At 35.3% G+C, this 23,004-nt stretch overlaps 1 non-coding gene across 1 annotated transcript in view; it reads left to right on the top strand.

The window, feature by feature from the left end:
- LOC114214759 (uncharacterized) overlaps positions 1 to 23,004 on the top strand; it is a 720,582-nt gene that overhangs the window by 196,965 nt on the left and 500,613 nt on the right. The window contains exon 3 of the transcript XR_015768493.1: positions 4,118 to 4,163. This is a non-coding gene — a transcript (uncharacterized LOC114214759). The remainder of the gene's footprint in view (positions 1 to 4,117; positions 4,164 to 23,004) is intronic.

The raw sequence follows: 23,004 nt of genomic DNA, 5'->3' as shown, positions 1-23,004 counted from the left end.
TGAAGACTTCATTTAACAATTCTGATCAGTGCTGTTCTCCAAATCAAAACAGAAATAAGGACTGTCAGAACAACATTATTCCTTCATTTACATATTCCAAACCAGGGGAGAAAAACTGACTATAATATTTTTTTAAATTTTTTATTGTTATGTTAATCACCATATATTACATCATTTGTTTTGGTGTAGTGTTCCATGATTCATTGTTTGTTCATAACACCCAGTGCTCCATGCAGAATGTGCCCTCTTTAATACCCATCACCAGGCTAACCCATCCCCCTACCCTCCTCCCCTCTAGAACCTTCAGTTTGTTTTTCAGAGTCCATCATCTCTCCTGGTTCGTCTCCCCCTCTGACTTACTCCCCTTCTTTCTTCCTCTCCTGCTATCTTCTTCTTTTTCTTTTTTCTTAAAATATGTTGCGTTATTTGTTTCAGAAGTACAGATCTGTGATTCAACAGTCTTGCACAATTCACAGCGCTCACCGTAGCACATACCCTCCCCAATGTCTATCACCCAGCCACCCCATCCCTCCCACCCCCAATATAATATTTTTTACTTCTGTTTGCAAACCATGTATTATTTGTGAGCTCAGGTCATTTGCAGGGTCTCTTTAGAAAACATAAAAAGGTGATTCTGCCACTTGTGATTGACTGTTAAGGAGCCCACAACACCTTGGCCTCATTTCCATTGAATCATTACGTTTATTTCATCCTTATTTTCTATTCCCTAATTGTTTCAGTAAAGTATGGAAAATAAGCCTTCATTTTTCACTCAGAAAAATGGACAGTATTGCTGCACATAATACTGAGATCCTACTGTCTTCCTCTTCAATAATAGGAATGGTGCTTTAAAAGGCTGGTTAGGGTTGCTTATTGTGGCTGTTACTATTGTTACAGTGTTTCCTGATTCAGAGCTACTCGGTGAATATCCAGCACCTGACTGGCTCTTGGATAAGCTGTGGAATATAGAGTGGTATCTTGAGTAAGCCATCTTTCTGTCTCCTTACTCCTGCTTAGGTTAGCACTTTAGCTTAAAGAGACAGATATCCTCTCCTTTTCTCAACAACTAGAGCAGTACTAATAGCTTCCCTTCAGCAATGCTTACTTTATAGCAGGCACTGTGCTAGTTCCTTTACATGCCTATAACATGTAGTAGGCACAAATAATCTTATAGAGTAGGTAACATGATCTTCATTTTACAGACAGGGAAAATGTCACTTGCTTGAGACCACATGATTGAAGAGAACTGGAATTTGATTCCAGGTTTGTCTGATGGCAAAAGCTAATCACTTAACCACTGTGCTACCTCATATAACTGCTGCTGTGCGGAACTCTGTGAGCTCCAGATCAACAGATCATTGATCACATGAGAAGTTTCTCTTCGTTCTTGTCACCACTTTGCACAAGCTGACCCCATTGACCAAAACTTAAAACCATTGTGTGTTGCTTTGGAGGGGCAAATGCTGGTTACGTTTATGGTTACGGGCCAAAAGAAAGCTGAACTGCTATTAAGAGAAGCTCTGTGCTGCATCACTTTATCTACACAACAAAAATGGTCTCACCCACCCCCATCACCACCTTTGGCTGTTGGAGATCCCCTCAGCTTCCGTCTGTCCACTCCTATCTCCTTTCCTTTCCCTGGTAGTGTCACAACAGTGTTTTTGGCAAGGTTAGCAAGTGGTTGTCAATAAATTATAGCTTGTTAATAATTGTACATATGTTTCGTGTGGCCTTAGATAATCGAAGACAGGCTTAGACATCTGGCATCTGAGGTTGGATTAATATGTCTCCATACCTGGTCTCCTTTATATAATTCTCTATTAACAAATAGTAGATCATATAAGAAACAAAATTAAATACTTAAAGGAATTTATTAGGCATTTTATAAGTGATTCATGTACTCATGACTCTTGAATGGTACCTAAATATCAGATTTTGTGCAGTAGTATGAAAGAATAAGCCTGACGTATGTTTTCTTGTTTTAAAATGTACCATATCTGTCACAAATACCTTAAACTGTATTGTGTTTACATCTCTATGTGAACTGTATGTACATATTTCTTGTTTTGGTTTTTTTGTTTTTAAGACTTTATTTCTTAAGGACAGTTTTGGGTTTCCAGCAAAATTAATAGGAAGGTATATGAGCATATTTTTTAGCACTTTTAAAATTTAATTTAATTTTATTATGTTATGTTAATCACCATGCATTACATTATTAGTTTTTGATGTAGTGTTCCATGATTCACTGTTTGCTTATAATACCCAGTGCTCCATTCAGTACATTTTCTAGCACTTTTAAATATTTAGCTCTATGAGGGTAAGATATGTTGTTTTATCTTTTAGCGTATAGTAATACCAAATACACTTTGCATGTACTAGATGCTCACTAAATATTGTTGACTTAGTGAATAAATTAGTCTGTAATAGGTTGAACAGATTTGCAGTCTAAATTGTTCTTGCCATCATTTCACTCTGCATAATTAAAGAAGTTTAAGATGATTAAAAATGTGTCATGAATTACTGGTGTAGATTCTGAAGCAGTGGGATGAAAGAGACCCTGGCTGTACCCCTCTGAGGAAGCAGGGAAGATGAGTTTCTCACTGTAGGTATGCTTAGTGGATTTTATGTGTGACTGAATTAATTTATTTCACTTAGGAAGGTTAGATTTATGATTTCCATATGGCACTCTATAACTTTTTTCTTTTATTCCTACCCTGCCAGCTAATATCTTTTCCTATTATAAAAGTAATCTTTATTGTAGAGACTATATGCAAAAGTAAAAATCAAAAATTAAAACTATCTGTATCTAATTATCTAAGATATAATCATTCTTAATATTTTTGTATGTTCTTTCTCTTTTTTCCTCCTCTACACAATTTCATTATGTCCATGCAATCAGTACCCTATATGTTTATATAAAATTATAGTACCACAAGTTACCTTTTGGATTGTTGCAAAACATTCCTTTACATGGATGTGCTATGCTTTATTACTTTTTCCACTGTTGGACATTTAGTTTGCTTTTAGTTTTTTGCTATCATAAACATTTTTCTTTTGTAGATTTATGGTTTTCAGTCATATAAGATAGATTCCTAGAACTAAAGTTACTGAGTAAAAATTTTGAACTTTAAGTTCTTGATACATATTACCCAATAGTTTCCCAGAAATTTTTTAGCAATTCAGTCCCATCAGAAGTGTATGAAGATAGTGTTTCATTGAATCACCATGAAAAAATTGATTATTTCCTCTACACACTTTTAAGCAAGTGTGTAGACCTACTGACTTTAATATGTTACCTTCATTAAGTATGCTTAGAAGTATATAAATTAAACACTTCAGTTTGCTTTCAGAAAGAATTATGGAATATTTTTAAGGGTCCAAGTAGTCCAGAGACCACATGTTGCAATGCAGTTTCCACCTACACACAAATATATTTCAGGTCTAATTGTAAAGTCTGTGTACTTTGAGCTGGATTTATGTTGTCTTCTGTATTGATACCAACTTCACTGGCAGTTTTCTCGAAGTGTGCCAGGTTGAGGCATTATATCTGGTGTGACTTTAGCATTCCCTCTTGTAGCGAAACAATCTCATTTCTGTTTGCTGTTGTAACCTAAAGTTAATGAACGTTCAAAGTTTACTTTTATTTATTTATTTATGCACGTTTGTGGACTGCTCTACAAAAGCACCTTTCTTCCTCACCAGTGTTCTATCCAAACTGAGTACAGATGAATCTGAGTGGTTTCGTTTTAGAGTAGCAGTCATATTTGTTTTAGGAAGGCAATAGTTTTGGAAGAATACCAACAAAAAAAAAAATCATTTTTAAGTGTTTGCTTCATCCTCCAGTGAAACCATTTTCATTTTAGGGGGCATGGTGAGTCTTAGTCCCTTGCTGGTACTTGTTTTTGATAACACTGCTAAGGGACGCTTTGTGTGTGTTGATTCACACATATGAATTTGGGGTGGTCTGAAATATCCGCTGGGGAAAATACAGATATAAAATTATTCACCTCTTTAAGGACTGCAGTCTTTTCTACTTCTCTGCAGAAACTGCCTCAGCATAAATACTGGCTCCACTTAGAAAATTAATTTTTACTTATATATTTGTTTTGCATTTCAGAGTGCCTGATAAATTGCATGTCTGTCTGTGCCCCATAGCTGCACAGGTATGTATATGAATTACCTATAGTTATGTAAATCTATGTATTAACTGACAAGTTACTAGTTTTGTATATTAAAATTGCTTATAGATTTCATAATGTGAAAATGTTAATTTTTGAGTACTTATAAATATTGACAGCTTCAAAGGAGAGTGCATTTTATACATACCTTGCATTTCACTCTGTTGTAAGAATCAAATAAACATTTCTAAGATTTGATGAGGCAGAATAATTTTAATTACAAAGCATTCATCTGGTGAAGAGATTAGAGTGTTTTATGGAACTGTATTATTAAAGCGACTGCTGATACGGGGTCAGAGACTATTGCAAAACCACTGTTTTTGACATTATTGTTTTATTTTCAAACTTTTTTTTTGTCACTTTGGAGTTTATTTTCTGTGGTGGTTGTTTTAGGTAAGGAGTGGTTGCAGATATACTGGTCTGCTGCAGTCTCAAGCACCAGAGGAATGGAAAAAAAATGTTTGCACCTGCTTAAAATCTCAACTGTGCAGTGTTGTGGTTCCTGGGCAACAGGCAGGAATTCTCAAAAGCTTGGTTGCACCTGCTCAATTGTTTCTTACAGCTGTGTCATATGAGTGAGCGCACAGAGAAGCTTGTTAGCAGTTTGCTCTAGCTGTTACGTATTTTGTGTACTCTGAGTTTGGAAGATTCTTATTTGATGTAGACCTTGAACTATTACCTGGTTTGTTATAAAACTCACTATTTTCTCTAAATCCTTCGTCCTGAGCCTCAACTATTATTATTTTTTTAATAGCTGTTGACTGCCCTAGATAATGTGCATGTTAACTTCTCTAAATGATACCTGGGGAAAGTAGATCTCTCTAGATTACTGGGTGGATAATAATTTTTGTCCTGGTAGAGACATTTTGTGTTTGGCTCCGTTTCACCATGTTGGCAACCCTACTATTTGAGACTGGATGTGTAGTTATTGATCCATTTAGCTGAACAGATTTGAAAGCATTTGGCTATTAGTGGACACATGGGGCATATTCAGAACATTTAAGCATATATTGTAAGATGATTTCTTGATTTGTGCATGTGTCTGTCGCAGTTGGGTGGAAGTGAGAGAGGAAAAAAAAGTAAAACTTACTTAATGGTAGTCCTAGAAAAGGGTCTAAAATCCGGATGTAGATTTTAAGGCTGGAATATTAACCTTTTGCCAAATCCTTGTCACCTGGTATTTTTTCCTAAGTGTTGATGTTTTAGATGTTAATAGCTCTACCTATTTTCTGATAAATATTTACATTTTTAGTGTAGACAAGCTATTAGAGACTATAGCTTATACTAATTAGGTCAAGTTCTTTAAATGCAATATAGAAAGTGGCAACTTAATATAAAAAGCATTTAAGTGAATAATGTATTTGGTAGTCCCAAATTCCTGATACTGAAAACTTATTCAAATAACTTGCATTATTTTCCTTAACAATGCTATATTAATAAAAGGTTAAGAAGCTGCCATTAGTATTTTTCTTTTTATTCTTTTCTTTTCTTTTTATTGTTCCATTTAAGCTGTTTTTTGTTTTGTTTTTTAATCACCGTAAAATGAACTTAACCTCTTTGGGAGTAGGAAACACAGGTACTGAGATAAGTAGAGCACTATCCACAGCCTTTTAATACAATGCTTTATACAGAGTAGGTGGTCAGTAAATGTTGAATGAATGCATATATGAATAAAACATGTCTGGAGTTGTATTAGAAATAGAGGAATAGAAAGTCTTAGAAATTTGTTACTTGTTATATATTCTGGATGGGTCTTTGGACTTCCTTTAGTTCTCATACTGCTGATTAGACAGAGATGAGACTACTGATAAATTCTGTCCTTAAAATGAGAAATGAATATGTAAGAATTGATCCTCATTATAATCAAGAATTTACATAACACTATTTGCAATATGCTTTATATTTATTTTTGCTGACTATGAGAAAAGTCTTTATGCCTATTTTTCACACAATGCTGAGATATTCAATGACTAAGTTCTTTCTCATTTTAGAAATACTTTGCAGCATATGAATAAACAAATCTTCTGTGTTAATATGATCAATGCCATTGGTTTCCTGAGCAATCACTTTCTTTCCATCTCTCCCTCTCCATCTATCACCCACCCGCCCCTGTATTTCCCAATTTCTACCTCACTGAAAACACAAAAATGAAATGTATATTAACTTTCTTCGTGTCAGATAAGATCTGTAACTGTTTTTGCTAAACATAAGTAATGGGCCCTGTGTTTACTGTATACATGTTTATAATTATGGTTTCTTTTATTCACTAAATTCTAACTGTAAATAAGTAGAGATGAAGCCAAGTAGAGGTAAAGTCAAAATAGGGTAGTTAAGACCTGCTTTGGATAGGCCCCCCAGAGATCCATTTTGTGCTACATGAGGCAATCACATGACAATGGCAGAGGCTGCAGAATGGGCCAGTGTCTAGTGCATCAAAACATTTTGTTTAGGGTTCTCAAATTTGATACCACTAGTTAATGTTAATCATGGGTACCTTTAGGCCTGGAAGTACCTTTCTTCTGGGAACAGTTTTTCTTTCACCTTATTTTATACCAGTGGGTGAGAGGCTAGTATCAAGGGCATTCTTTTTTCCCTAGAACTTAGTGTAGTAGAATAAACTACATTCCTCTGTTAGTCTCAACATTAGAAATTAAGAGATGAGGCAAGAACATCAGTTAGCTAGAATACTAAACCAGATAACAGTAGCTGCTTCACTGACTTGTACCAAAAAGTATAGTATAGAATCCCCAGGAAGGAGAAATTGCTAAGCCCCAGGATGCCTGGGCATAATTGTAGATTTTTCTGTGACTTCAGGGTTAAAGAAATAAAGGAAGAAAATTAACATTTATTAAGAACATAGCATGTCTAAATATACTTTCTTCTTCCCCTTTCTTCCCCTCCACCCTCCCTTCCTCATTTTCTTTCTTTTTATTCTACACAGTAAATGGAGGCCTACTATTTGCCAGACACAGTGTTAAGCTAAATGAATAAAGCAAAGTTCCTGTCCTCAGAGAACACACAGAGTAGTACAGGAAACAAAGATATGTCAATAGAACTCTTTTTGGTTTCACCACTTATTATAAGTATAGACCCAATCAACTTACCTAATCTTTCTGTTCCTTTGTTACTTCTTTGGAAAATTGGAAAAATTATAGTGTCTACCTCATCTATTGTTGTGTCGAGTTAAATATCAGATAGTACATGTAAAATTCTTAGTTCGGTGGTTTGCACATTGCAAGTGCTCAATAAATCTTAGCTATACTACTATTATTTCTATCACTACCATCACTGCTATAACTTAGAGGCCGAAGAAAGACCATCTCATTGCCTGAGAGCAGAGATCCTGGCCTGGGCATTGTCACATAGATTGTCTTAGAGGTTTTATCCAATGGTACTTCTGCTTCTTATACTTTAGAAGAGATTCTAAATGTCATATAGTGTTAGAACTTGAAGGGACCTTAATGGTCATCTATCTAACATCACTGTTGTATCCATGGTGAGGCAATAAGCTCAGAAAAGTTCATGCACTTGTCAGTGTTATATAGTCTAATAGGTGAGAGATGCAGAATTTGAACCTGGAGCTCTTGATTCTTGGTCTACTGTGATACCTCATGTAGAATACCTTCCTACTAGAGATCTGAGAGTTGATTGCTTATCTACAAGAATTAAATGGACTATGTCAAGTTGTTGGAATACTAATCATGAAAAAGCTGTTACTGTACTGAATCTAAAAGACCTTCAGATATTCTTTTTTTTTAAAGATTTTATTTATTTATTTGAGAGAGAGAGAATGAGAGATAGAGAGCACGAGAGGGAAGAGGGTCAGAGGGAGAAGCTGACTCCCTGCTGAGCAGGGAGCCTGATGTGGGACTCGATCCCGGGACTCCAGGATCATGACCTGAGCGAAGGCAGTCGCTTAACCAACAGCCACCCAGGTGCCCGACCTTCAGATATTCTTATAATGGGATTAATTTTATCTAAGTTGATTGAAGTTTGTTTTTGTAAATAACTGATTTCTTAAAGAGAATAGACTGAGATTTAGGAAGACATCTACTATCTATGTGACTTCAGATGCTTTAAAGGAGTCTGTGAATTGCAAATACCTTTTAGGATATCTGGATTGTAAACCTCTTGCCTGAGTTTGAATTTAGGAGCTTTGGAATCCAAATGGCCTGCATTGAAATCCCAGTTCTGCACTGCAGTAGCTATGTGACCTGACCAAGGTTGCCTAACCTTTCTGCACTGCAGTAGCTATGTGACCTGACCAAGGTTGCCTAACCTTACTAAACCTCATTTTTGTCTAAAATGTGGTGATAAGAGCACCTATTTTTTAAATGATAGATGTGAGGATTAAAGTAGATTAGGTATACAAAATGCTTTATTTGGTGTACAATATTCATTAGTATTCCCTACATATTTTTTTTTAAAGATTTTATTTTCTGACAGAGAGACACAGTGAGAGAGGGAACACAAGCAGGGGGAGTGGGAGAGGGAGAAGCAGGCTTCCTGCGGAGCAGGGAGCCCAGTGCGGGGCTTGATCCCCAAACCCTGGGATCGTGACCTGAGCCGAAGGCAGACGCCTAACGACTGAGCCACCCAGGCGCCCCTGGGTTCCTACATACTAATTTTCTTCTCTCCCCCCTTTTTTTCTTTTAAAGATTTTATTTATTTATTTGAGAGAGAGAGAGAGAAAGAGAGCAGGCACGAGTTGGGGGAGGGGCAGAGGGTGAGAATCCCAGGCAGACTACCCCTGACTGCAGAGCCCAACATGGGGCTTGATCTCACGACCCATGAGATCATGACTTGAGCTGAAACAAAGAGTAGGTCTCTTAACCAACTGAGTTACCCAGGCACCCCTAGACTCACCATTTCTAAGTCCACACGCTGTATGTCTGTAGAAGGCTGGGGCTATTTAAAGAAAAACTTAAGATGAGGATAATTACATCCACTTCAATGTCTGTGATTATGGAAATGTACCTTGCAATGGAAGGGCTTTGATACAACTCACAGACAACTATCACCCCTCTTTTGAAAGTCAGATATCTTTAAAACCAATGTCTTGCAAACAATGAAGAACACATCCTCCCCAATTAAACCATATACTCTTCCATGCATCCTAGTGAACTAGGTGGTTCTGTTGGGAAGGTTGTCACAATCTAAGCAGCCTCAGATTTGGGGTGCATAGTTGGCAATGAGTAAATGGCTGTATAAGTCTTTCTTTTTATCTTGATCCCCTTCTTGAGAAAGGAATTGGTGTGGTAGAATGTCCTGATACTCTCCTATGCAAACTCCCTCAACAGTAGGAAAGTGGATTATGAATTTGTATGTCTGATTTTCCCTTATCTTTAATAAAAACTAGATGATCTTAATTATAGTAAACCAGTTTTTTCCTGCCATCCTGTTTATGTTGTAGCAGTATCTGTCTGAACAACGATCAGAAAAGAAGGAAAAAGCACTAGATAATATATGGAATAGACTATTAGCAGAGTTCATAAAGTTGTCTTGCCTGATGTCAGGTGTACAGCTTTGACCATGATGAGTCAAGGTAAACATTGATGATTAATGAAATTTTTAATTAGTTGGGTATTAGTTTGCTAGGCTGCATCACAAACTAGGCAGCTTAAACAAGAGAAATTTGGTTCTCACAGTCCAGAAGTTCAATATCTGTTTTGGCAGTGCCAGTTCCTTCTGAGGGCTGGGAGGGAAGGATCTGTTCCAGGCTTCTCTCTTATACACTTAGAGATGGCTGTCTTCTCTCTTGTGTCTTTTCACATTCTCATCTCTTCATGCTTATCTGTGTGTCCAAATTTCCCTTTTTTATAAGGACACTAGTCATATTGGATTAGGGCCCTCTCTAATTATCTTATTTTAACTTGATTACGTCTGTAAAAACCCTATCTCCAAATAAGGTCTCATTTTGTGGGACCCATTTTACTTTGGTTAGGACTTCAACATTTTTTTTTTTTTTTTGAGGGGAGAGCTCAATTTAACTCATAACAGTTGGGTTAATAGTTAACATTTATTGAGTGATTTGTATTCCAGATGTTTTACCTGTATTATTGATAATCCTTACAACGTTCTATTAGGTGGATGTTATTCCCCATTTTACAGGTGAGAAAACTTAAACTCCGAGAGAAAAAATATGTCCAAGATTACACAGCTAGTACATGTTGAATTGCTAATATTTGAACCCATAGAATTCCATACTGCATTTTTGATGGATGAGCTTTATAACAACTTGGTCAAAAGCCCCCAAAATACTTCAAGCATTCACTCAAGATTCTTTTTTTGGGCAGGGGGGTCATCATTAGGGCTTGTGCCCAAGGACATTTTATCCATCAAAAATGGTGCATTGTGCTATTGTTAAATGCCCAGCATTGACTGCCTACATCTTCACTCCTGGATTTTTTGCTGATAGTTGTCTTTGAAGGCTTAGTGTTTTAGCTCTCCTGCACCTGATGAAGCTTTTGGACAGGATGGATTCTGAACATAGACTGCATGGGTTGATTCTGGCCCCAGTTGGTGTGGATGGCGCTGAGAGCCAAGTCATGCCCAGGGTCTGCTACTCAGCACATGTGCACTCTGCTCTCCTTTCTCTCTCTTCTCCCTCATCTTTGTTTTTCACTCTTTTTAAAAAATTTTTTAAAGATTTTATTTATTTATTTGACACACAGAGAGAGAGCACAAGTAGGCAGAGCAGCAGGCAGAGGGAGAGGGAGAAGCAAGCTCTCCGCTGAGCGGGGAGCCTGATGTGGGGCTCAATCCCAGGACCCTGGGATCATGACCTGAGCCGAAGGCAGCTGCTTAACCGACTGAGCCACCCAGGTGCTCCTTTGTTTTTCACTCTTAACAGGTAGTTTATGATTTTTTTTTCTTTTCTACAGTCCCTGCCATGAGTGATAAACACTGAAAGGGACAAGCTGTGAAGAATGACAGAATAGGAAATATCTCTGCTTCCGTGAAAGCTAGTGCCCCTGTAGGTGTTTACTGTAAACTGGCTGCAGCCTTGTTACTGATTCAGACTAAAGAGCAAGGGGGCATTGTGTACCTTATGTAAGTTTCCTATCTTACCAATGGAACAGTTTGTTTCTGACTTTGAAGTTTTAAAACAGAACTTGCTCATGACCCAATTTCACTAATAATTCTCTTAAGTAACCCTTGTACTCATTTATAAGATTTTTTTTCCACCCACTGTCTGTCTACCCTGGTTTAAAAATTTTATATATGTACTTTTAAAAAATTGATTAGCTGGAGAGCTGCCCATTCCTCTGTGCTGTATAATAAGGATTTAAAAACTGCACACTGAATTCTGTATAGTGTAATTAAAACTGACCCACATTTGGACCTGAGTACACCAGGACTTAGCCAAACTTGCCATGAGCTGAGTTCTGGTGGCAGATGGGAACTAATGAGGACACACTCCACTCCAGAATTTCCCAGCTGCTTGGCCCCTTTTTGTACAAACAAGGTTTGGAGCGAAGTCCGGATCCCAAGAGCATGTTCTGTAAATGTGCTGTACCCAATGATTTGGGAAATGTTCTCACAAAATCAGGCTGTTTCAAGGTATCCTTAAGACCTCAGCTACTATCAGATTTTAAACATGAAAATTACAAGAGGCCTTTTGTGCTGGCTCCAACCAATTTTTAATTTTAAAGTGAATTAAAATTGCATTCCCCATCCCCACCCCACCCCGGTCTTTTTTCCTATGCCTGGGGATAGAATGATCATTCATATCCAAACCTGGAGATTTGCAGGTGGTTGTCTCAGGACAGACTAGGTCTCCTTGCAACCTATGGATCCCTTCAACTGGTTTGATGTCCTGGGACTATTCAGGCAGATGTAATTGAATCAGTTTGAAGCAGCTGTAGCTGGCATGTGGTCTCTCAGATTGCTAGCACCTGCTTGTTTTTTTGCAACTCACTAGAGTGAGAGAAGTGCCAAAACCAGCATTGGTCTTGGAGCAGATAAAGCACTTCAGACCCTATATTCCATTCTCCTTCCAATCTAGCCACATCATCATTGGTGCCTGAATTAATAAAGCCCCCTTTCATCATTATGTCTGAGGTCTAGTTTTCCTTCTCACTCTTCTCGGTATTGGGATCCTGACAGTACTGACCATGCTAGTCCAAAAACATAAGGGAGTATAATGGAGATCAGGTGGCTTTGGGGCTCTCTTATCATTAGACAACTGGGTAGCCTGTGGTTTGCAGAATCATTTAAATGAACGCACCAAATTCATTTGCTGTTCCAGCACAGTCTTATTGGCACAGAGAATGAGCAGTTAATGTATAACAAACTGTGAGCTGTTATGGAATATGATAAATACATTTGCTTAGCAGGGGGGGAATGTAAAATGGAACTATTTCTCTAATGTAACTCTAAACTAATCGATATGGATTTCTTCAACACTTATTATGTGCAGAAAGATGCAGTCTACTAAAAAAGGATAAAAATTCTAGGACACACTAAATATATAAAATATATTTTAAAAGACACAGATTTGGAATTTTTAAAAACAGTTTAAATCCACTGAAAAATGTGTATTTACTTTATCTTCTCTTCATCCCACTAAATTATTTGATAGACATATATTTAACCTTCAAATATTACCTATTTCCTAATGTTTCATTTGAACCTGGAGATGACAAAGTATATTTCTTAAAGTTTATAGTTTATGTTACAGAGTTCTTTCTGACATGGTTTCAACATTGATAATCTTTTGAGAGAAACCAAGAGACAAATTGAGTTTATGAATAAGAGTAATAAGAGTGAATTCCAAAAAAAGTCATTTCATTATCATCAGTAGATGCCTACTTTGCAAGACAGGCCTAGACACTATGAACATAAAGAGTTATATATAGTCCTTGACTGTAGGACTCTTATGGTATTCTTGAAGAGGTGTGATATAAATAAATACAAATAAAATAAAAAAATTAAATAAAATAAGCCACTCTCAGTATTAAATGCATGCTGTAGACCTGGATTTGGTGTCAAATGAATGCTGTAAAAGTGAAAATATCAGCACTCCTGTCAAATGAATGCATTGGACCTGATGTCCTGCTCCCCTTCAGTGCCCATGGAGCACATCACCGATCCATCAGGGTTCTCTCTGCCACTAAACCAGAACTTGATCAGACTCCTCCTGAAGACAACACTTTAGACAACCATTACCAACTGATGGAAGTTGGATGTAAAATGAAACCCATTTGCTATTGCTGAATAAGTCATTAAGTACTAAAGATATTCCATGGAGATAGAGTGCTCAGTGAGCCGCAAGTAAGACATGGGACTTGAACTAGGCCTTGAAATAACATGAAACATAGGACAGAAGACATTTGAAAGGTGAAAGGAATCATTTTCAGGCTGAGTCATATAAACAAATGAATTAAGTATGGAATTGTGTGGATTATCAAGGATAATGACTAGTCCTCATTTATAAATATATAAGTGGTTATGTAATTATTAGTTGAACATTTTTCTTCTCTGCTATACTAATTCCATGAAGTATTATATTATTGTTTATTATAAAATACCTTCTTGGGGAGAACTTCATTGACTCCCCCTATCTGAACAACGCTTTCCTACATTTCTATAGGTTCCTATTTTTTCCCTTCATAGTATATAATTCACCTGATGGTTTGGGGAGCACCTTCTCACTGCCAATATTCTATATTTAAAATTAAGGGTGATTCAAAGAGGACTTTGTTCTCTTTATATAACATATATATATGTTGTTATATAATTTATATAACAACAACTTTTTAAAACCTGATTTTTATTTTTATAAATACTGTGGTACTCCCAACACTAATTTGGGAGATTTTAATTTTTAAATTTTTTAAATTTTTTATTTTTGGGTGAGATTTTTATTTTAACCAAAGGATTTAAGAATTTTGCTACATATTTCTCATTTCAGGGAACAAAGAGACAATACATTATAGTGGAAGGAATATAAGGTTTAGAAATAGAAGATCTTGGGGGGAGATCTGGGGGGCATCTGGGTAGCTCAGTCGGTTGAGAGTTCTACTCAAGGTTTCAGCTCAGGTCTTGATCTTGGGGTCATGGGATCAAGCCCAGGTTGGGCTCCAAACTCAGTGCAGAGTCTGCTTGAGATTCTTTTCCCATCTCTCTCCCACCCCCTCGGTTCCTCCCCGACTCACAAGCGCGTACTCTAAATAAATAAATAAATACAATATTTTAAAAAAAGAAATAGAAGATCTGGATTTAAGTTTCTGCACTACACCTTGTTGGCTATGAGATATTGGGCAGGCCCTCATGTACTTTTAGGCTCAGTTTGCTCATCTGTATATTAGAGATGACAGTATACTGAAGTACTTTAAAAATACAGTTAGCCCCTCTCCTTCCTCTTCTGCCCTTCCTCCTGCTCTTCATTCTTTTCCTTTATCCTCATTATTATAATTATACCCTAAAACCATGTCCTAAAGTGTTTAGCATGGTTACTGTATAGATCCTTCTTTCCCTACCATTTTTATCATTTGCTCTATCTCATAGTTTTATTGTGCACTATGAATTGAGCATACCTAAAAAAGAATTCAATAAACACTCCATAACCTACTCCTTACTAACATTTATTGTTGAATCATTTGCTCCTAAATACCAGTTCTCTTTCTTTTGAAATATAATTATTTGCTATTAATAATTTATATATTTAAAGTAACTTTTATGTTGATCTGTTTTATTTTTAAATTTTTTAAATTTTTTATATTGACCCATTTTAAACATTGGCTTTTTGTGTTTGATTTATTTATTTATTCATTCATTCAATGGAAATTGTTCTACCTATTGACATAACTGTATTCACTTTCTACCTGATTATATATATATACCTTAATTATCTATATCTTGCTGAGCTTATAAACTGTTAGGAGACCAATGTCTCCTAAAAACAATTCCAGTATAAATAGACTCATCTCTGAGTTGTTAGAACCATTTATTTCCACCTTTCGAATATTTGGTGACTCTAAGATTGATTAGAAGGTTGGCTAACTAAAATGTATTAACTACAGAAACAATTTCATTTACTAATAGGTTAAAAAAGAGAAAAACAATAAATGATGCTTGCGCTTTCCTAGAAGGATATTCCTTCACTATTTCCTCCTTTGAACATATAACGTTTAATGATGGATATCTACATGTACCATCCTTATGATTTTGAGGGTCTTTAAGGGAATTTTTGAAAATAATTTCTAATTTTTTAAATATATGCATTTCTGTGTATTTGGAGTAAAATAGGTGAATAGATCTTTTATCTCTCAAAATATATTTTCTTTAAAGTATTTGAACTTTTCACACTATTTGCTATTCTCAATTTTTGTTAAGAAGATCAAAATAATATTGTACTATAGGTCATAACTTTTTAAAAATAAAAAATATAAGTGTTGGGTGGGAGAGATGGGGTGGCTGGGTGATAGACATTGGGGAGGGTATGTGCTATGGTGAGCACTGTGAATTGTGTAAGACTGTTGAATCACAGACCCATACCTCTGAAACAAATAATACATTATATGTTAAAAAAAAGAAGATAGTAGGAAGGGAAAAATGAAGGGGGGGGTTGGAGGGGGAGATGAACCATGAGAGACTATGGACTCTGAGAAACAAACTGAGGGTTCCAGAGGGGAGGGGGTTGGGGGATGGGTTAGCCTGGTGATGGGTATTAAAGAGGGCACATATTGAATGGAGCACTGGGTGTTATATGCAAACAATGAATCATGGAACACTACATCAAAAACTAATGATGTAATGAATGGTGATTAACACAACATAATAAAATAAAAAAATATATATAAGTCAATTAGGGTATTTTGAATTTTGAGATTTAAGTAAGTATAGAAACATAATGCTGTATACAGAAAAAATAGGTGAACTGAAAATTACCTAAAAATGTTGCTTTCATAATGTCTTAAATTTATATAGCAAATTAGATAGCTGAGTTCAGTATTACTTTAAAAAATGGTTAATTTGGGATATTAGGAGACAAACAATTTTTAATCATGCTGGTCTAATGCCTCAAGCAAAGCAATGCATACTTACTAGTATCTTTGCCAATGTCAAGATAAGATATACCCTAGGCCAAAAGAAAATTTATTTTTTTCCCCTGTGTATTTGTCATACCTAAATTTCCATTAATCAAAATGTCATACCTAAATTTCCATTAATCAAAAATGAGTTTATTTACTTTATGAATCCAGTTCTTCAACAACATAAATAATTTTTAATTTGTTGGCTTATTTAAATTATGTTTACTTGGGGCACCTGGGTGGCTCAGTAGGTTAAGCAGTTGACTCTTGATCTCAGCTCAGGTCTTGATTTTAGGGTCATGAGTTCAAGCCCTGCACTCTTAAATTATGTTCACTTAAGTGATTTTAAGAATACCTTTGCTACTGACATAAAAAGGAATGAGATCTTGCAATGACATGGATGGAACTGGAGGGTGTTATGCTGAGTGAAATAAGTCAATCAGAGAAAGACATGTATCATATGACCTCGTTGATATGAGGAATTTTTAACCTCGGGAAACAAACTGAGGGTTGCTGGAGTGGTGGGGGGTGGGAGGGGTGGGGTGGCTGGGTGACAGACATTGGGGAGGGTATGTGCTATGGTGAGCGCTGTGAATCGTGCAAGACTGTTGAATCACAGATCGGTACTTCTGAAACAAATAATGCAATATATGTTAAGAAAAAAAAAAAAGAAGATACCAGGAGGGGAAGAATGAAGGGGAGTAAGTCGGAGGGGGAGACGAACCATGAGAGACGACGGACTCCGAAAAACAAACTGAGGTTTCTAGAGGGGAGGGGGTTGGGGGGATGGGTTAGCCTGGTGATGGGTATTAAAGAGGGCACGTTCTGCATGGAGCACTGGGTGTTATGCACAAACAATGAATCATGGAACACTACATCAAAAACTAATGATGTATGGTGATTAACATAACAATAAAAAAAGAATACCTTTGCTACTGATCATGTACCATCATAAAATATTTATTATTTATTCATGTCAGTATTTCACTTGGATTCTAAAAAAATAAATGTCATAATTTTCTTTTTTAGTATTTATTTATGTATTTAAAATCTCATCATTTTCTTAAAAAAATGACCAATACCTGTTTAGACCAGTCTGACTTTCTTGAAAGTATGGGATTAGAAGAAGTTACATTACTTTAGGATAACATCTATCTATAGGATTTAAGAGGGAACAACTCCAAATAGAGGATAGTATATTCCTTTTAAAGTTGACTTACTACTACTAGCAACCATCACTGCAAACTCCAAGTAATTTTTCTCTTTGTTCTTTCCTTATACTTGTATGTTCCTATCAGTTGGAGACTTTGACATCACCATTTACACATATGAAACTGCTGTATCAGCTTCCACTTTGTTGGAGTACAGAGAGAGTGTATTAGTTTTTTAGGACGGCTGTGACAAATTGCAACAAACTGGGTGGCTTAAAACAAATTTATTCTCTCATAGTTCTAGAGACCAAAAGTCCAAAAAGCAAGGTCCAGAATGGCCACGATCCCTTTGAAGACTCTAGGTAAGATTCTTTCTTGCCTCTTAGAGTTTCTGGTGGCCCCAGGGGTCCCTTAGCTTTTGGCAATATAACCTCAAACTCTGCTTCCATCTTTACATGGCCATTTCCTCTGTCTATGCCTCTCTGTTTTCTCCTCTTCTTATAAGGACATCAGTCATTGGATTTAGGGCTCACCTTAAATCCGAGATGATTTCATCTCAAGGGACTTAACAAGTTACATCTGCAAAGCCCTCATTTCTTAGTAATATCATATTCTGAGGACTCAGGTAGACATGAAATTGTGAGGGACACTGTTCAACCTACTAGAGAGAGTAACTTTATTTTTCTATAGTAAATATCTATGGAAGGTTTATTTACAAATTCACATATTAATCTTTTTCCCCTCTGTAGTTGACACAGTTTATCTGTTCAGCATTTATAGAATACTTGTTGCCTTAGCACCTTAGTATTTTTTATGGATTTAATTGAATCATGAGTCATTCTCTTACATACTCTTTTAAGCTACTGAAACTTCTCTTTATTATAAATGCTGAACTTGAGGCACAGAATAGGTATTAAACAGGGTTACAGTCTGTAAAATTCAAAACTGACTTTGGTATCATTCAGCTTTTTTGTGAAGCCACATGTACTGAAGTACCAAATATCTCATGAAGTACATAGAACTTAAAAATAACTTTACTTATAAACTAAATAATTAGTTACAGAAATTTTTTTCATAATGGTCTCCAGATTCTGTAAGCCAAGTATGCACCTGAAATTTAGTGTTGTAGAGTGACAAAGACATTGTACTAGATTTTAGCTATTGAAACCATGACATAGCTAAACTTATCTCTCTATATTTATCATAGGCAAGGTCTTTATTAGAGAATTATGAATCTGGCTATCTATAGAAATACACATCCATTAAGCGATAACTGGAAGTCACGAGTATCCAGGACCAGATTGAAAAGGCAGGGATCAGCTCAGAAAGGTCAATTTCAAACTTTATGTAGCCAGCTAGTGACCGAGATAGAATTTAAGCTCCGCTCTGCCCAACTGAAACACCTCCATGTTTTGTACTTCTTCTAAGTTGATTCTCAAGTTGTTGAAAGTGTTTTTTGTTTCCCATAAAGAGTAGACTACTAATAAGGTAAGGGTTGACGGAGCAAAATAGAGCCATTCCTAAAAGAATTGGAATAGAATTGGAAGGATTTGTTGGTCCTTTCCACCTCATGATTATGGGATATTACAGGTGTGTTTTCTTTAAGAATACTCAATAAACCAACAACTTGAATCTTAAAAATATATCTATAAGTAGAGTGATTATATGAATTATATGAAATACAAATTCATAATTATATGAATTATAACTAGGCTTATCTATTGGACAGTTCTTTTAAGTTGCAGCTCTTATAGTACACTTCTGTTCTGGTGCACATAATGTATGGTGCGCATAATTATGGTGCACATAATAGTATGCTCATAGGATAGAAAAATTTAGAAATAAGTATTAGACTTCCTTACCAGGAAAAGGATTAAATAGAAATGAAAATGAAAATCAAATAATCTCTGAAATAGTAATATAGATAAATGTGAAAATGTGATTGTGATTTACAAAACTGTGATTAGCACCCAAAATACATTAATTGAATTAACCCATCTAGTTTGTGTTGTTCCTGTTTCTCTAAGAACCAAAGAGAAGAAAGTCTCCTTCTGCTAAATTGAAGATTTCTCTCTGGTATGGATCACTCTACCACCACAGAGAAAGTAAGACCTAGTTCTAGGCACCAGAGATAGAGCTCTGAACAAAAAGACCCCGATCCTGTACCCCATGAAGTTAAAATGGCGGTGGGGTGGTAGTGTGTGTGTGTGTATGGAAGAAGACAATAAACAAATTCACAATAACATAAATAAGAATGCTTAGAAAGTGGTGTGTGCTATTCAAGAAGTACAACAACAACAAAATAGGATAGGGAATGGCTGGGGGGTGGGAAGTGGTCATGGGTGGGCTTTCTGAGGGAATAATATCAGAACTAAATTAATCTAAATTTGATCTCTATATTCTTACAGGTTGCTCAGGATTGTGGTCCCAAGGTGTATATGTATTAGAGCAGAGGGGCAAGGGGATGCATGCCCTGACTGTTAGCTATTAACAATGTATAATTAGGAGGTCTGCTTCAGGGACAACCAGTTGATGCTCTTCTTTATCCTGGTAGTAAACACAGCAATAATAAGCATTCAGAAATGGACTAAATGTGGTCAACTATATCTCCCTAAAATTAAACAAACTTGTTGTTTGTGAAAGCCAAAGTTAGTTTGGCCACAGAGGGATTAGATTTATTGCTACTCTCAGCTGTCCTTGTCGATTCCATTGCCTGCTCAGGTGCCAGGGATTGGTAGAGGAGCTACAGGAATTCTTGAACTATCATTTCTCCTTTGGCAAATAATTTTTTCCAGGAGAAATATCACCCCTTTCCTCTTCTATCGTGTATCCAGGCTGTAAATGAAAATGGAAGGTTGAACTGAATATCTTTAGATTTAAAATTTTTTTAACTATTAGTTTCATAGGAGGCCAAGATTAAGCACAGAACTTTTTAGGAATATGTAGTTACCTTTCCATATGTGAGCATAGGAAATCTGTTCATCTTTACTTTCATTCTGAAGTAGAAATTTCTCCAAATGCTTCATTCAAAATTAAATTGTTTATCTCTAACTAGACAAGGATGTGTGGTGGTAAATTATTGAAATTGATGAGATTTGATTGAATTTTCCTGAGTTAAATGTGTGTCATCAACATTGCCCTCATGGCACTGTTATTTTCCCATTGCTTGCTGCTGTAACAGATGACAGCATTACCATGACCCAGGCTGATACTATATGAAAAAATGCACAAGGAAGTAGACCATTTACTGTGGGCATTTGAAAAATGGAGGCAAATAACAGTTTCAGAAATCATTAAGTTTTTAGATGAGAGGGCTTAATTTTTTTCACTAGAGAAACTAAAAAAACATCTCGCAATATAATTTTTGATAGGCTTTACCTTCATTCCAATTTATAAACCAAACTGTGATGTGATTAATAACACAACATTGTTATCAGTTTTACCATTGAATCATGGTTCTGTTCTTATCACAGTCACGGAAACCAGGAATGGAGGAAAGAACTACTTTCTCAGAGAAAACACAGTGCAAAATTTCCACTGTGTAACTTAAGTGAGCATATTATTGTCATCCAAACCATGACTGAGATGTTTTGTTTTTATTTATTTATTTTTATTTTTGAGAGACTTTGCTTTTAAAAACAATGATCCAAATGACAAGAATATTAAATCACAATGGAAGAAGATCATTATCATACCGAAGCTTCAAATACCACAAATTAAAAAGATACAGAACACTTCCTATAACTTGTGAGAATGCACTATAATGTTATAGAATATCACAAACTTTTAAAGAGCACATATGGCAATATATACCTGAAATTATAAACTATTTTGACATTTTGTTCTACTCAAATTGTGTATTTGAGAGCATAGATCAAGGATAAATTCAACTAGACACCTGGGGCAAGGTTAGTAGTTGGCAGTAAAGTATATAAGAAATACATTTCTGATCAGTCTTGTTTGGCGTGTTTCAACACCTTGAGACCTGTTGAGACCCAGAAGCACTACTTGTATAGTGAGTATATTTAGTCTGTTCAGCTTGTCAAAATTTTCAGCATTATACATTGTTCTCTGTCATCATAAAGACATGACGACAGTCTGTCTACAAAGTACCAATACATTTGTTAATTGTAGTAGCTATAGATGCTCAAAGTAGAGACTGAAATCTCAAACATATTTTTCCACTATTCTGTACTCGATTCTTAAGACATAAAGTATAACCTGTAGAATTATAAGATAATTTACATACTATCTTTCTACTGTAATTCAATTATTTTACAGAGGAAGAAAGGGAAACAATGAATAGGTGGAGCCAAGTACAGAGAGGGATCCAGTGATGCAGTACTCTACTTTCTTATAGAGTACTTTTCACCATTTATCACTACACTGAACAATTGTTTTTGCTGTTTTTATCTTAAAAATGCATGCACATGGTAAAAAAATTTTGAAAATAAAGTGGTACTCAAGGATATAAAATGAAAAGTATTTCTTCACCAACTTATAGTGCTATTACCAGAGATAAACAGTTCCAAGTATATTTGTGTACAGAAATTTACCAATATACCTCCATTTTAAAAACCAAGAGGGAAAAACAAATAAATAAAAATGAAGAGCGAATCATACCCTTCAAGTTTTCTTTGTGTTTTGTTTTGTTTTCTGAATACCAATCTCAGAGATTTTATGGTGTTTTTACTATAGTGTATTATGCTATATCATCTTTTAATAGCTGCATAATATTTCCATTTTATAGATAAAACAAAATGTATTTAACCACTGCCTAATTTATGGACATTTGGTTATTTCCAATTTCTTTTCTATTCAAAAAATGTTGCAATAAACAACCTTCTAAATATATTTTGTATTCATTTTAGTATACATAATTTCCTAGAATATTTGTATAATTAAAATGTTTATAGCTATTAAAAATTTTCCCTCATAAACATTATTCTAATATATACTTCTAACAACAGTGTCTGAGAATTCCTGCTTTCCCACAGCCTGACCAAAACTGAGTTTTAACATTTTTTTCTAATCTGAAAAGTGAAAATGATATTCTATCATTATTTTGATTTGCATTTTTAAATTATGAGTTAGATTAAAAAACATTTAAAAATTTTCCTAGCCATTTATATTTCTTTTTCTGTGAATTGGCTATTAAATATTTTTTCACTTTTTCTATAGAGGTTCTTTTTAATCTTCTATTGATTTGTATAACCTCTTTGTACAGTAACAGAAAAGAACACTTTCTGTAAGAGATGTTTGAAATATTTTTTAGTTTTTAATTTGCTTTTTGACTTTACACTTTTTATGTGACTGTGTTTATCAGTCATTTCCTTTGAGGTATAGAAAACTCATCAAAAAGTTATCTATGTATTTTTCTAGTATATTGGTGATTTAGTTTCTTTTAAAATCTCCATCTTTAATTCAACAAAAAATTATTTTTATATACCATATATTTAAAAAATATTTGTTAACATTATTTTGGGGCATGAAAATAAACTTTTTATTTCATCATTTGAAATAAAAGAATCACTTTTTTGTTCCATTAACTTTTTAGGAAGCACAAAGCACTAAGTCCAAAAAAAAAAAACAAGTGTTAGAATAAGAACTGAAATGTCAAAATTGGCATATTTTTCT

Source organism: Eumetopias jubatus, unplaced genomic scaffold, assembly GCF_037043125.1.
Source record: "Eumetopias jubatus isolate StellerSeaLion01/CBP00866 unplaced genomic scaffold, mEumJub1_p1.0 scaffold_1, whole genome shotgun sequence".
Lineage (NCBI taxonomy): Eukaryota > Metazoa > Chordata > Mammalia > Carnivora > Otariidae > Eumetopias > Eumetopias jubatus.
Note: the sequence above shows the minus strand (reverse complement) of the source record. Positions and strands in the feature narration are given on the sequence as shown.